At 32.6% G+C, this 14242-nt stretch overlaps 1 protein-coding gene across 3 annotated transcripts in view; it reads left to right on the forward strand.

The window, feature by feature from the left end:
* The window catches only part of LOC114326498 (peroxisomal acyl-coenzyme A oxidase 3), a 138259-nt gene that overhangs the window by 20188 nt on the left and 103829 nt on the right, over positions 1 to 14242 (forward strand). For 2 of the 3 annotated variants that reach the window (XM_028274892.2, XM_028274894.2), the window contains exon 1: positions 2804 to 3089. The exons of the other annotated variant lie outside the window; for it this stretch is intronic. The gene's annotated coding sequence lies outside the window, so the exon portion shown is untranslated. Of the gene's footprint in view, positions 1 to 2803; positions 3090 to 14242 lie in introns of those variants that run through there. 3 annotated transcript variants of the gene reach the window in all.

Here is a 14242-nt window from a genome sequence, read left to right on the forward strand (position 1 = left end):
TGAAAATAGGTCTTCAGGGAGCAAACACAACACCCTTCACAGTCGATGAGAAAATAACTCCTTCAAGAAAAAGGTGGTTGTTTTATGTTCTCAAATACAGGGATGTCTCTGCATTTCCTACGCTGTCACCATTTTTTAACAAAAACGAAATATCTCCAATACCAGATGTGGTTGCTGATATAATTATTCACTTGGAATCTCTTGACAGTTTTAATAAATATTTATCTAAAGACTATTCTAAACTTGACTGGATCAAAAATCCTGCTGCAACATCATCCACCAAATGAGTTGGAATTACAGGATTTACAGGAAACATTAATCGATTTCACAGAAGACAGTTTAAAAAAAAATCCTTAATTGACTTCTGGATAAAATTAAACAAGCGAATGGACATATTTCTGACAGCAAATATGTTTCTAAAAAAATTGTTTCTTTCCATTCCATGCCCCCCTCCATCGGTGTTTGGTGGTACGCCAAAATCTTCAAAATGTATCAGGTGGTATGCAGTTGCTAGAAGGTTGGGAACCCCTGCATTAGCCTGTCTATATTGTCTTCACTGTGAAAGTTAATATTCTTGTAAAAATCTAGAGAGACCATAGCTAGGATTTTAACCACCTCAAAAAGTGATGTGTTTGTACAATCGGCTGTCCCAGTTATTCGAAGTATCATTTATCTTAAAACGTCTACACACGCTCTGACCAAACCAGCTGACTGTCGGGATTGACAACGTTGGGTCTGAAGGCTGGGTTTCCTCGAAAGCGGCACCGAGAAACGGCGACCGTAGCACTGCGATGAATTACGTCAGATTACGGTGAAAAATTCAAGGTTCTTCACTGGGGCAATGGAATGTGCAAGCTCAGCAAGCTCAGCAAGCTCAGCAACGCTATTATTTTGCATGGTACAGTTATTTATGATGTCATTCATCGCAGTGTTACGATCGGAGGTCGGCACCGCTTTCGAGGAAACCAGCGCTTGACTGTTGGAGCGTGTGTAGGCTTGACGCACGACAAAAATAAGTCATCCTGACAGTCAGGCTGACGGATTTGGTGGGGTGGTCTTGCTATTCCAACATACTGACGGTCAAGCCGGGCTATAAATTTAAATAATTTATTTATACACAACTGACGTGTTAACTATGAGAATTTACTACTTGGAACAGTAGATTTTAAAACGTTGCACTTTTGTACTCCCAATTATGACTTTAGAAATTAATCATACATATTAGCTGTATACATGCCTGTATACAGGAATGCCCAACATCTGTGTATGCTTATTGAGACCAGTGCTGTAATAAATTCCACCGCCGGTAATAAACTTCTTCCTTCTTGTTTATCTATCGACCGATATTGAATATTGTAGGAAAGTTACAATTTACGATGGCCAAATTTCATTGTTGAGGTCGACCATCGACACCTAATAAACTACGTAAGAGGCATCAAAACATTTCAGTGGTGGTGGTATGCACAATATTATTGTTGTCTGATATAACGAGATTCGCTTATAACGAGGTAATTAGTCCGCCACTTCAGTTCTCGTTATAGAGGGAGTCTACTGTAATAATAAGCCTTTAAAGGTTGGAAATTACACCGATCTAGAGGCTGATTTTTAAGACTGCGGTGAGACAGCAAGGTAAGCAGTTTTGCAAAGTTTTCGCAAATTGGCCACCTTCAGATTAATGTGGGATTTACGATTATCTAAAATAAGTAATTCTCTTTGATCGCATTTGTATAGTTATGAAAAAATGTGTTAGCCACTTAATAAATGTAGGACTTAAACGAAAAGATGGTGTATATTACGAAATATTCACTATTAACTTAACGATCTAACAAAAATACAGGAAGATTAGAAATGTGATGGATAGATTTTACCTACACCGTTAAAAACACGAAAGGAAGCCATAAGAATAATAAAAGGAAAAGGAAAATATCAGAACATATTACACACTTTAGTTCTTTTATTTAAAGTCTTGCAGAGTGTCTAGGAGTGTGACAGATAGGAATAATTGGTGATTGGTGAAAAGCAAGCCTGGGATTATTTCATTTGGTAAATATTGTTTCTAGATGTGAGCTAATTAAGAGGAAACAGTAGCGATCAACAGGTAGCAAAAACGCGTTCCAAGATTGCGGCTGTAATTTTGAATATTTTTTCGAGATATTTGGCACACGTATTCGTAATATAATAAAGAATGGCGGTACAGAGCCCAATTTGAAAAATATATTAATATGTATGTCGAAATTACTCTGTAATTAAATACAATATTAAAAAACGAGCCTGTACCGCCATTAAGAAGAACAAAAAAATACACTTTCTTCAAATAAACTTTTTTATCCGATGCCTAGATTTTGTCATTTTGGAACTACTAAAATTTTTTATTTCATTAGTAGTTCCAAAATGACACAAAATCAAGGCATCGGATAAAAAAGTTTATTTGAAGAAAGTGTATTTTTTTGTTCTTATTAATGGCGTTACAGGCTCGTTTTTTTAATACTGTATTTAATTATAGAGTAATTTCCACATATTAATATATTTTTCAAATTGGGTTCTGTACCGCCATTCTTTATTATATTACGAATACGTGTGCCAAATATCTCGAAGAAATATTCAAAATTACAGCCGCAATCTTGGAACGCGTTTTCACTACCTGTTGATCGCTACTGTTTCCTCTTAAGTAATTTAGCTTTCAAACCGCAGTCAATACAGCATCAGAATAATAGACCAATAGGTTTTTCCATGAATCATTTCCGTTATTTCCAACAGCAACAAGAACGATCCAATTCCAAAGCCGGCCCTGGGGCAACGTTAACTAACCTCTCTTCGCCGACTGAAAGCCGGCAAGCCGCAAGCTCAATGCATGGTTCCCATTATGTCACTCTATCGCGTTGCGTTACAAATAATCACTAGTTTTTATTCAGTAGGTAACTAATAGTGCGTCGTGTAGTGTGTCCTACCTACCCGCTAAACGCCCAATTTAATAATTTCGAGACAAGTAACCTGTGATTTTTTTGTGAATTTAAAAGACAACAAGTTACATTATCTAGCGTCTCGCTTCAACACGTGGTATTTAGTGATTCATGCAAAGGAAGAATCAGGTGAGTCTGTCTGGTGTTTGATTGTATCTTGTTGGTGTCTACATGGATTTGGTAGGGGTGATAAGCTGAAAGAATCACAGTTTGTTATCTAGGAATGCAAGGTTATCTTTAGCAATCTATAGGAATGGTTTCCGCTAAAAATAAAGATGATTTTTTAATTCTTGTGATTTAAAAATGTAGAAATTATTTTGTTTCCCAATTTCTGCATATTTTTAGCTACATATTATTTGGCATATGAATGATTACGTCCAATACCTCAATCAACGGGTTTAGTCAAATATATAAAATAAAATGAATTATTAGTCCTGTCGCCAGTGGGGGTACAACGGCCTCCTTTATTCAGATATACTTACCCAAGTTTTTTTATGTATCTATTTTGATCCGTAGAAACGAATTTTTTGGGTAACAGTTGATCCGGATGTCGATAAGATTGTTATAAACAAATAACTTGAGGAATTACATAACAGCGATTTTTCGCAAAACAAAACATTTTTTTGTATTTTTTGGGTGATTCTCAGCAAAAAATGGTCTACAAGTTTTTTCGTAGGATGCATAGTTTTCTAGATATAGGCTATTGATTATGTTCGAAATAATACAGCTAAAAGGAACTACAACGTTAACGGGATTTTATTGTCTCATATAGCCAATGGACCTCTAAATTTGAAAAAAACGCGGAGTGCTACTATTTAAATGGGTGCGTTTTTGAGAAAGGGGTGAATTAGTCCCTAGGCACAGGGTGAATCAGGGTGAGTTCTATGCACTTTTGGTACAAAGACGTCTACAGGAAAATTGTTTCAGGTTAAATCAACTATCGAAATATTACATTTTTGAAGTCAAACATATTTTTATTTACAAAAATATATTCAAAAGAAAAGCAAAAAAAATTTTTTGCCCCATAACTTTTTTCCACGGGGATATAGGTAATATAAACATTGTTTCAACAAAAAATAACCTACATCCTTTCTCTTTAAAATGACGTTTAGTAAAAGTCTCTAGGATTTATATTTTCCGAAATAGAATTTTTCAAAATTCGCCGCTCACAGCATTTTTGGGCAATTTTCCCGATTATTTCGCAAACATTGTTCTGTAACTTTTTTTACGCATATCTAGGTATATGCAATGGTACATTTATTAGAAAGAGGAGTCAATTGTCTTTAAAATGGTCTATTCTATAAGGTAGCTTGACTATTTTGAAGCAAGTTATGCTTTTTCAAGGTTCTATACTTTTAATGATTTTTGATATTTTTTATGATTATTTTTTAAATTTCTCATTATGACTTTTTTTTCTTGTACATTTAGGTATATACATTGTATAATAGAAAACAGCGTATTTTCTTTGCTTTAAAATGGTGTATTCCAAAAAAATCTAGGACTATTTTTAAACAAGATATCCGTAGGATATTCAAGAGTATCCGTAATTTGAAAAAAATTTAATTTTTTTTTTCAATTAGAAGAATATAATTGCATATTATAACATAATTTTTAATTCAATATAATTTGTCTCAATGACTCTTTTCGATATTGTGAAATATAAAGGTACTTTATTCCTGAGCGAAATTCATATTTTTTAACATACCTCGTACACTATTGACAAAATTTTATATCTGATGATTGCATTTTAGGTTTCAGACTAGGCAGAGCATTTTATAAGGAATAACTTTTTTCATAAAATCAATACTAAAAAAGTTTTCCATATGGTTCCAACTTAGTGGGACCTATTGCATGTGTATATGTCACATTTTGAAAAAGCATATCTTGTTTAAAAATAGTCCTAGAATTTTTTACAGTACGCCATTTTAAAGTAAAAAAATGAGCTTTCTTTTTTTTACACAAGTATATACCCAAATATACAATAAAAAAAGTTATAATGATAAATTTAAACATAATCGTAAAATATATCAAAAATCATTAAAAGTATAAAATTTTGAAAAACCATATATTGCTTAAATATAGCCATACGGCCTTCTACGATAGAACCACAAACCATACATACTTAGGTTTGTGGATAGAACATTTTTAAAGGTAATTGACTTCTGTTTCTACTGAATGTACATACATTACGTATACTCAGAAATGCGTAGAAAAAAGTTACAGAACAGTGTTTGCAAAGTAACAAGGAAAATATCCCAAAATCGCTGAGAGTGGCGAAATTTGAAAAATCATATTTTGGAAATTTTAAACCATAGGGACTTCTACTAAACGCCATTTTAAAGAAGAAGGATGGAAGTTTTTTTTCTGTGAAGCAATGCCTATACCTATATCCCCGTGGAAAAAAGTTATGGGGCAAAAAAGAAAATTGCTATCTTTCATGTTTTTTCTTGCTGTTCATTTGGATATGTTTTTGTAAAAAACATGTTTTTGACTTTAAGATGTGATATATCGATAGTAAATTTAACCTGGAACAATTTTTCTGTAGAAGTGTTTGCACTAAATGTGCATAGAACTCACCCTAATTTGCCCTGTGCCTAGGAACTAATTCACCCCTTTCTCAAAAACGCACCCCTGTAAATAGTAGCACTCCGCGGTTTTTTCATATATAGAGGTTCTTTGACTATACGAAACAATAAAACTCTGTTAACGTTGTAGTTTCTTTCTAAAATACAAAATCAATAGCCTAATAAACGCAGTTGAACTTTCAAAAAATCGAAAAATTGCATTTTTTGAACCCGAATAACTTTTGACTAAAAATAAAATAGCAATTCTGCTTACAGCATTTGAAAGTTCAAGTCAAATTATACCGGTTTTGATTATTCGCTTTGCTAAAAATTAATTTTTTTATTGTTAAACAAAGCTATAAACAAATAGTGTTTCCCGTGCCCAATGCATGCGTTTTATTGCATGCTACGGCCTACTCGTTCGATTTAAATGAGAGATACATTGAAAACATCACTCAAGCACTGTGTTTATAGCTTTGTTTATAGCAATGCAAATAATCAAAACCGATAGAATTTGTCTTGAACTTAACTAAAAACGAAAATTAGGTTTATTTTGAATTTTACGTGGGGGAACATTAGCAAAATCGCAATTTTACCCTAAAAATAAAAAAATGAAAGCACATTTTTTGCGTTTAACAACACTGTTCCATTTTAATATTTTTTTTTGAAATTTTTATAGCATATATTCCTTACCCTTCTGAAGACAATGTTACCTGTTTTGATATTTCTAGCTCATGAATTATTGTTTAAAGTGAAAGGTGCAGATTCCTGAATTTCAAAGTTTAATTGCAAAAGTTGAGTGACAAATTTTGAAATTTAGCTTTTTAATCAAGTTTATGTTAAAATATAGGGTACAAAGAATAAAATATTTTGTAGAAAAAAAATAATGCAACTTTTAATTTTAAGAAAATTGTGATTTTATTTTTTTTATTTTTAGCGTAAAATTGCGATTTTACCAAAATTAGCCATTCACCACACTTGATCAGTATCTTGAGAAATAAGCATTTTTTTTGAAGAGTGATACTCATCTATAAAGTCACATAACTTTTTAGTGTAGGAAACAGAAGTCGAACCTCGCAAAATATACACAAGTCCGGTTTTATTTTTTTTCTGGTATATCAAGGGGTGCTTGTTATTAGATTAACTTTTTCTTAAAAAAAATCGCCCCGGAACCCCCCTTTTCACCCATTTAAAGGGGGTAATTTGTGGTTTTTACGAAACGTAGCCCTACCTGTACGTTTTGCAAAAAAATTACTTAATAGTAAAATGAAAAGGACTCTATTTCCTACTATTTATTTCCCGACAACATATGTCTATCTTCCACCTTTTAGTGGGGGTGGCGCCCCAAAATTGACAAATTTTTAAAAAAGATGTTTTAAAAAAAATTATTTTTTCCTAACTGTAATGAAAATTAAGAAGAAACCCTGCGGAAATTAATCACAAATAAGTGGCTGATTTTTTGATATATGTAGGTTTCATTTAAGGGTAATTACAAATTTTTTATTTACAGGGTGTTACATTTTAAAAAACCTCTTTTTATACCATCTGAACTGCCTATGCTAGAGTAAAAAAACTTTCTGCGATTATCCATGTACTAGTGTTATTTACAAATTTGTATAATGCACCCCCATAATTTCCCCGGAATCACCCCAAAAAAGAAGAATATTAATAAAGAAAATAATCAACAATTAATTTCGGGCCACCACTGTGGCTTTAGGCTGCAAAGAATAGAAAATATGCATAGGTCATAATGTGTAGCAGACAGTGTCTTCTTTTATTTTCCATAAGTACGTTATCCATAAAATGAATAGGTGACGAAAAAAAAAACGAGCCCGCCAAAGCATTTCTGAGGTTTGCGGCGCCACTGTGCCGTAACGGTTGCTTGTACGAAAAAAATGCATAGGACCTTATTTGTAGAGAAAATAGTGGTCTTTAATTCTGTATAAGTTTTGTTTTAAAAAATGCATAGGTAATGAGAAAATCGTCAAAACATGCTCTCCAAGGGATAGGGATAGTTTCTGCAGTTTATTTTCAAGAATAGGGGTAGTTTCCGCAGGGATGTTGCAATAATCATATATATATTTATGAAAAACCCTAAGGATGGAGCATATGTTCATATGAATCAAAAAGCAAACAAAAAATTTTTCAACAATAAAGGGCATGGTGTGCGAAGGATTCCAAGAAAATCACTTTCTTTATTAATTCTCCTTTATTTGGGGTGGTTCCGGAAAAAATGGGGGTGCATTATAGAAATTTGTAAATAACACCAGTACATGGATAATCGCTGAAAGGTTTTTTACTCTAGCATAGACGGTTCTTCTTCTTCTTCTTCTTCTTTTGCCCTTTAATTCGTCCAATTCTGAACATAGGCTTCCCCCAGTTTCCTCCATTCGCTTCTGTTTAGTGCTTTCTGTTTCCAGTGCGTTCCTCCTATCTTTTTAATGTCGTCTCCCCATCTCATCTGGGGTCGTCCTCTTGCTCTCTTTCCTGTCCATGGTCTCCATTGTTGTATCGTGCTATTCCACCTATTGTCCGTTTGTCTAGCGTTATAACCTGCGAAGCTCCATTTTAGCCTGGTTATATGTTGACCTGCGTCTTTGACTTTTGTTCTATTTCTGACCTAGTTGTTGGCAATGTCCTAACATTGCTCTCTCCATGGCTCTTTGTGTCTTTATTATTTTATCCATGTTTGCCTTGGTCAAGGTCCATGTTTGGCATGCGTATGTGAGAATTGGGAGTATGCACTGGTCAAACACTCTTGTTTTTAAGTATTGTTGTATTTTTTTATTCTTTAGGACCCATTTTAATTTTCCAAATCCGGCCCAGGCTAATCTGACCCGTATTTTTACCTCCGCTGTTTGGTTTTCCTTATTTATTTTTATAATCTGTCCCAAATATATATAATTATTAACCGCTTCTATTGTGGTGTCGTTTAGTATTACGTTTTTATTGTCTTGTGTGTTTGTCATTGTTTTTGTTTTGGCAAAATTCATTTTTAGACCTATTTGTTCGGATTCATTTGCTAGTTCGGTTAGCATGGTTTGTAGTTCTTCAAAACTTGATGCTATGACTACTACATCGTCTGCATATCTTAGGTGGTTTAGTTTCTTTCCATTTATGTTTATTCCCATGTTTGTCCATTCCATTGTTTTGAAAACATCTTCCAGTGCTAATGTAAATAGTTTAGGAGAAATAACATCTGCCTGTCGCACTCCTCTGTTAATTGGTATGGGTTTTGTGGTTTCTTCCAATTGTACTGTCATTGTTGCTTTCTTATATATATTATGTATTAGCATTCTGTATCTGGAATCTATTCGACAGTTGTTTATAGCTTTTTCTATTGCCCACATTTCCACGCTGTCAAATGCTTTTTCGTAGTCAACGAACGCTAAGTGCAGATCTATATGGTATTCGTTAGCGTTTTCTATTAGTGTCCTAATTGTTAGAAGATGGTCAGTGGTGCTATATCCCTTTCGGAATCCTGCCTGCTCTACGGGTTGATACGAGTCCAATTTGTGTGTTAGTCTGTTGTTGATAATCCTCATGAATAGTTTATACGTTTGCGACAGCAGTGAGATGGGTCTGTAATTTTTTATGTCCTTTCTTAGACGGTTCAGATGGTATAAAAGGGGTTTTTTAAAATGAAACACCCCGTAATTAAAAATGGGCAATTCCTCTTAAATGAAACCTATTAAAAAAAATCAGCCACTTATTTGTGATTAATTTTCCTAGGGTTTCTTCTTAATTTTCATTACACTTAGGTAAAAATATATTTTTTAAAAACATCTTTTTTTAAAATTTGTCAATTTTGGGGAGCCACCCCCGCTAAACGGTGGGTGATAGACATATGCTGTCGGGAAATAATTAGTAGGAAATATAGTCCTCTTCATTTTACTATTAAGTGAGTTTTTTGCAAAACGTACAGGAAGGGCTACGTTTCGCAAAAACCACAAATTACCCCCTTTAAAGGGATGAAAAGGGGGTTCTGGGGCGAATTTTTTTAAGAAAAAGTTCGTCTCATAATAAGCACCCCTTGATATACCAGAAAAAAATAAAACCAAACTTGTGTCCATTTTGCGAGCTTCAACCTCTGTTTCATACACTTAGGGCCGGTTGTTCGAACGCTAATCAACAATGATCATTATCAAATATTTAATTACTGTCACCAAAACTGTCAATGTCAACTTTGTTTGGGTTGCTAAAAACATAATTAATTATAATTATGAGATTTATTATTAGTTATGTTAATAATTATTGTTATATTAATTGATTATAGACTCCACAGACTTTTTAACAACCCAAACAAAGTTGACATTGACAGTAATTAATTATTTGATAATGATCATTGTTCGAACGCTAATCAACATTGATCACTATCAAATATTTAATTACTGTCACAACTGTCAATGTCAACTTTGGTTGGGTTGCTAAAAACATAGTTAATTATAATTATGAGATTAATTAGTCAATTAACATAACAATTATTAACATAATTGATTAACTAATTTCATAATTGTCATCAATAATTATGTTTTCGGCAACCCAACCAAAGTTGACATTGACAGTTGTGACAGTAATTAAGTATTTGATAGTGATCAATGTTGATTAGCGTTCGAACAACCGGCCCTTAGCCCAATAAATGACCGTTTTGGAGTGTAATTTTCAGGGGCAACTCCGAATTGCATGAAAATTTGGATTTAGGTTCTACTTACCCTCCACTTCAAAGTTGAATTTGTCCCATTGATTGCTTTTACTTGATAGTCACCCCTTATGAGGGGGTGAAAAACGCATGTTTAAAATAAGCCCGGAAATGGATAAATTGACCGATTATAAGCAACTTTAGTTCTATAAAGTTTTTTACGTAAGTCAATACTTTTCGCGTTATTCGCAATTGAAAATGTTGATTTTTCGACAAAAAAACTACGTTTTCAGACCGTTTTTCGCAAATAACTCAAAGAGTAAATATTTTATCGAAAAAATACTCTAAGCAAAAGTGTAGCTTATAAAAAAACAAAAAAAAATTGTGGTATCAGTAAAGTATATAAATTGAGAAAAAGCAAAGTTGTAGCTCATGAAAAATACGTTCTTATTCGTCTAATTCCAAATCGAATAAGTGAAAGATTTATATTTATTTTTTACAAAAGTTTCTAGCACCAAAAATAAACGAGTTACACTGAAAAAAAAAGTTGGCAACAGTTTTGGTAAAAAAAATTGTGAAAACGTCCCTCTATTTAGCACCCTAAATAAAGTTAATCGTTACCACTTTACCATTTATTTTAACTGTATGTATATTGTTTATATGATATGTAAGTTTGATTGGCTTGAAGTGATTATTTTTGAAAAAATTTGGTTTTAAAAACAAAATTTTCTAAAAATTTTTGAAAAATTTCCTTTTTTTAAAATAACTTAAAAAGTATTAGTGATAAGAAAAATCTTAAAGAGTAAAAAATATAGCTTTTGTTATTATAAATATGCTAGTTTCATTTTGTTTTTCCGCAAGCCAAAAATTGGTTAAGACATGGCTGTTTAAAATTTGCATACACTCGTGATTAGTGACACGTTCAAGCTTTTTTAACTATAACCCTTTCAAAACTAAGCACTTTAAACCGGTGAGACTAACAGATCATATAAAAAATAGATAAGTAAGTAAATTGTTTGTAAAGCGGTAGCGATTAATTTCATTTGAGGAGCTAAACACGGGGAGATTTGCATTATTTTTTTACAAAAAAAAAGAGGGCCAACTTTATTTTGAGCGTAACTCGCTTATTTTTAATGCTAGAAACTTTTATAAACAATTCTAATAAAGCTTTTTATAAACACTTTAAAAAAGTTTAAATAGGTTTTTCCCGAAAAGTGCTTAATTTTTCGGTGATTTCACCTTGAAATATTCGATTTGGAATTAGACGAATACGAACGTATTTTTCATGAGCTACAACTTTGTTTTTACTCGATTGATAGACTTTAGTGATACAAATTTTTTTTTCAGTTTTTTATAAGCTACACTTTAGCTAAGGATATTTTTTTCGATCAAGTATTTACTTTTTGAGTTATTTGCGAAAAACCGTCCGAAAACGTAGTATTTTTGTCGAAAAATAAACATTTTCAATCGAAAATAACTCGAAAAGTATTGATTTACATAAAAAACTCTATAGAACAAAAGTTGCTTAAAATTAGTCAATTTGTCCATTTCCGGTGTTATCTTGAATATATGTTTTCTCACCCCCGAGAAGGGGTGACTGTCACCCCACAAGTAAAAGCAACCAACGGCACAATTTCAACTTTGAAGTGGAGGGTAAGTAGAACCTATATCCAAATTTTCATGCAATTCGGAGTTGCCCCTGAAAATTACACGGTATCGTCGTATTTCCCGTTCGTTTACTGGGCTAACTATTTTCCTATTGCATATTTTGACTTCAAAAGTTTGTCACTCAACTTTTTTAAGTAAACTGAAACTAACGAAATCTGGCGACAAAATGTTTAAAAATGAACAACCCCTTTTTTAATTTGTTTAAACATTCTTGACAAATCTCATTGTCGTGTAAGTACTCGAAAGATGATACAGTCAAATTTTCAAAACGAAATATTTGCAGCGACCAAAGATACAGCGAGGTAAATATTAAAAATTATCGAAATTGATTTTTCGCATTTTTGCATAAAATTTGATTTTTGAACATGTTCCACTAATTCTAGATCAAAATAAACATCATATTCGGATTCAGCGACCTCGATAATATAAAGAATGACCAAAATTTGCCATTCACCTATCATGGTCGCTTTTTCGATTTCTAAGCCTCAAATTAGGGATGTGCCTCTCGCCTACAACATCATAGTTAACTATAACAAATGGTTGTTTATTAGTTATATTTCAAATACTAACTGGTAAATAAATAAATATTATGTCACTCGTGAAATATAGTCCGATGGGTGTACGGCGGAATTTAATTAAAAATGGATATAATAAAACAAACGGTAATTTTATTGTTGTAACGAAAATGTGTTTTGTTTAGGTCTCTCGGAAGAAAGGTCGATTGTTAAAAATGAGAGCGTTGGGTGCGACCCAAAGCGGTTGCCTGTCGAGTTGTTACTAAAAAGAAATACCACAACGATTACTGTTATCGTTCTTCCCTTTTGACCAGATGACTGACTAATAAATCATTTATTAGGTCTGGTGTATGCTTTCACAGTTACAACAAAAAACACTCGAATGCATAGTGAGTTGTTGACACACTTTATGTGGATGAGAAAACAGATGGTGACAGGGTAAAACCATGTTTTATATTTGAATGTGCATTTCGAATGACTAACGTTGTTTGGTTTTTGAGAAAAAATAATAAAAGAAATAAGATAATAAAATTAGCAGAAATAGTAATTATGTCGTAATGCTATAAATATAATAAAGATGTACCGTTAGTTTTGGGTCCGCAGATAATGAAATACAGCCGCGAATAGCGGCGAATGCAGTAAGTGATCACAATTTTGTCAATCCGTCATAACAAGAACCAGAATGACGGAACCGTAAATATAGACAATTTAATGTACTTATTACAGTGGTGCCAGTTGTTGGTTTTATTCCTAATATTTATACTTTCATATAAAATCAGAAACAAAGAAACGAAAAATGAGGTAGGTATTAAATTTTGCTTTTACATATTTTGCTTCACAATGAACCGTTAATTGTTAGTAAGCATTATATTAAATTTGTAGGTATCTGGTTTCTTTCATTCTACATATACAATGATTCACGATCAATAATAAAAGAAAAAAAGGCAATAAAACAAGATAATATACAGGGTACACGACAATTAGACCGAAATCATTAGACCGAAAGCAGTAGACCGAACTCATGACCGAAAAGCACTTTACCGAAACCTCACTAGACCGAACAGCATTAGACCGAAATGGTAAATAAATTTTAAAAGTTTGCAGTAAATTATGCTAAGATTTTGTATCTGTCTTTTTGTTTATTGTATTTTTTTTGTATTATTTTATATACAGACTGTGTAAATTGTTTCTCTGTACAGTCTGATATGAAATAATTTTTATCCGTTAAACAAATTAGTGAAGGTAAAAATAAATTAAGGGTAGAGTGACGTTAACACCATTTTAACTGTTGATAATAACCATCCAAATAACATTTAGTTGTAATTATTTTAGTCGTATCTCTTTTACTGCGACAAGTAAAAAAACTGCTTTTCGGTCTTCTGCTGTTCGGTCTAGTGAGCTTTCGGTAAAGTGCTTTTCGGTCTAATGAGTTCGGTCTACTGCTTTCGGTCTAATGATTTCGGTCTCTTTACAGTAAACCAATATACAGGGTGAGGCAGATAAAAGTCCTATTAGAAATATCTCGTGAACTAAAGGAAACAGAATCATGAAAATTGGAATGAAGGGGTTTTGAGGAGTGATCTCTTTAATGAAAATATTTTCATCGATTTGCTACTTCCGGTTATACCGGAAGTGGCTTATAACTTCGTTTTTTTTAAATGGGACACCCTGTATATTTTTACATTTTTGGATTCTCCTTGATGTCTTCTTTCTTAAAATATGAGGTTGTGTAATGTTATACAGGGTAGTGTAAAAGATAATTACGTTTTTTTTCTTAATTTCCTAGCAACATTCACACCCTGTAGAATTGTAGTAGTTTGACATCAAAAAATTTTTTTTTGTTCAAATGATTTTTAATATAGTCTACTATTGTTAAAAATTGTTAGTATAGCTAAA

The sequence above is a fragment of the Diabrotica virgifera genome, chromosome 2 (genome assembly GCF_917563875.1).
Source record: "Diabrotica virgifera virgifera chromosome 2, PGI_DIABVI_V3a".
NCBI lineage: Eukaryota > Metazoa > Arthropoda > Insecta > Coleoptera > Chrysomelidae > Diabrotica > Diabrotica virgifera.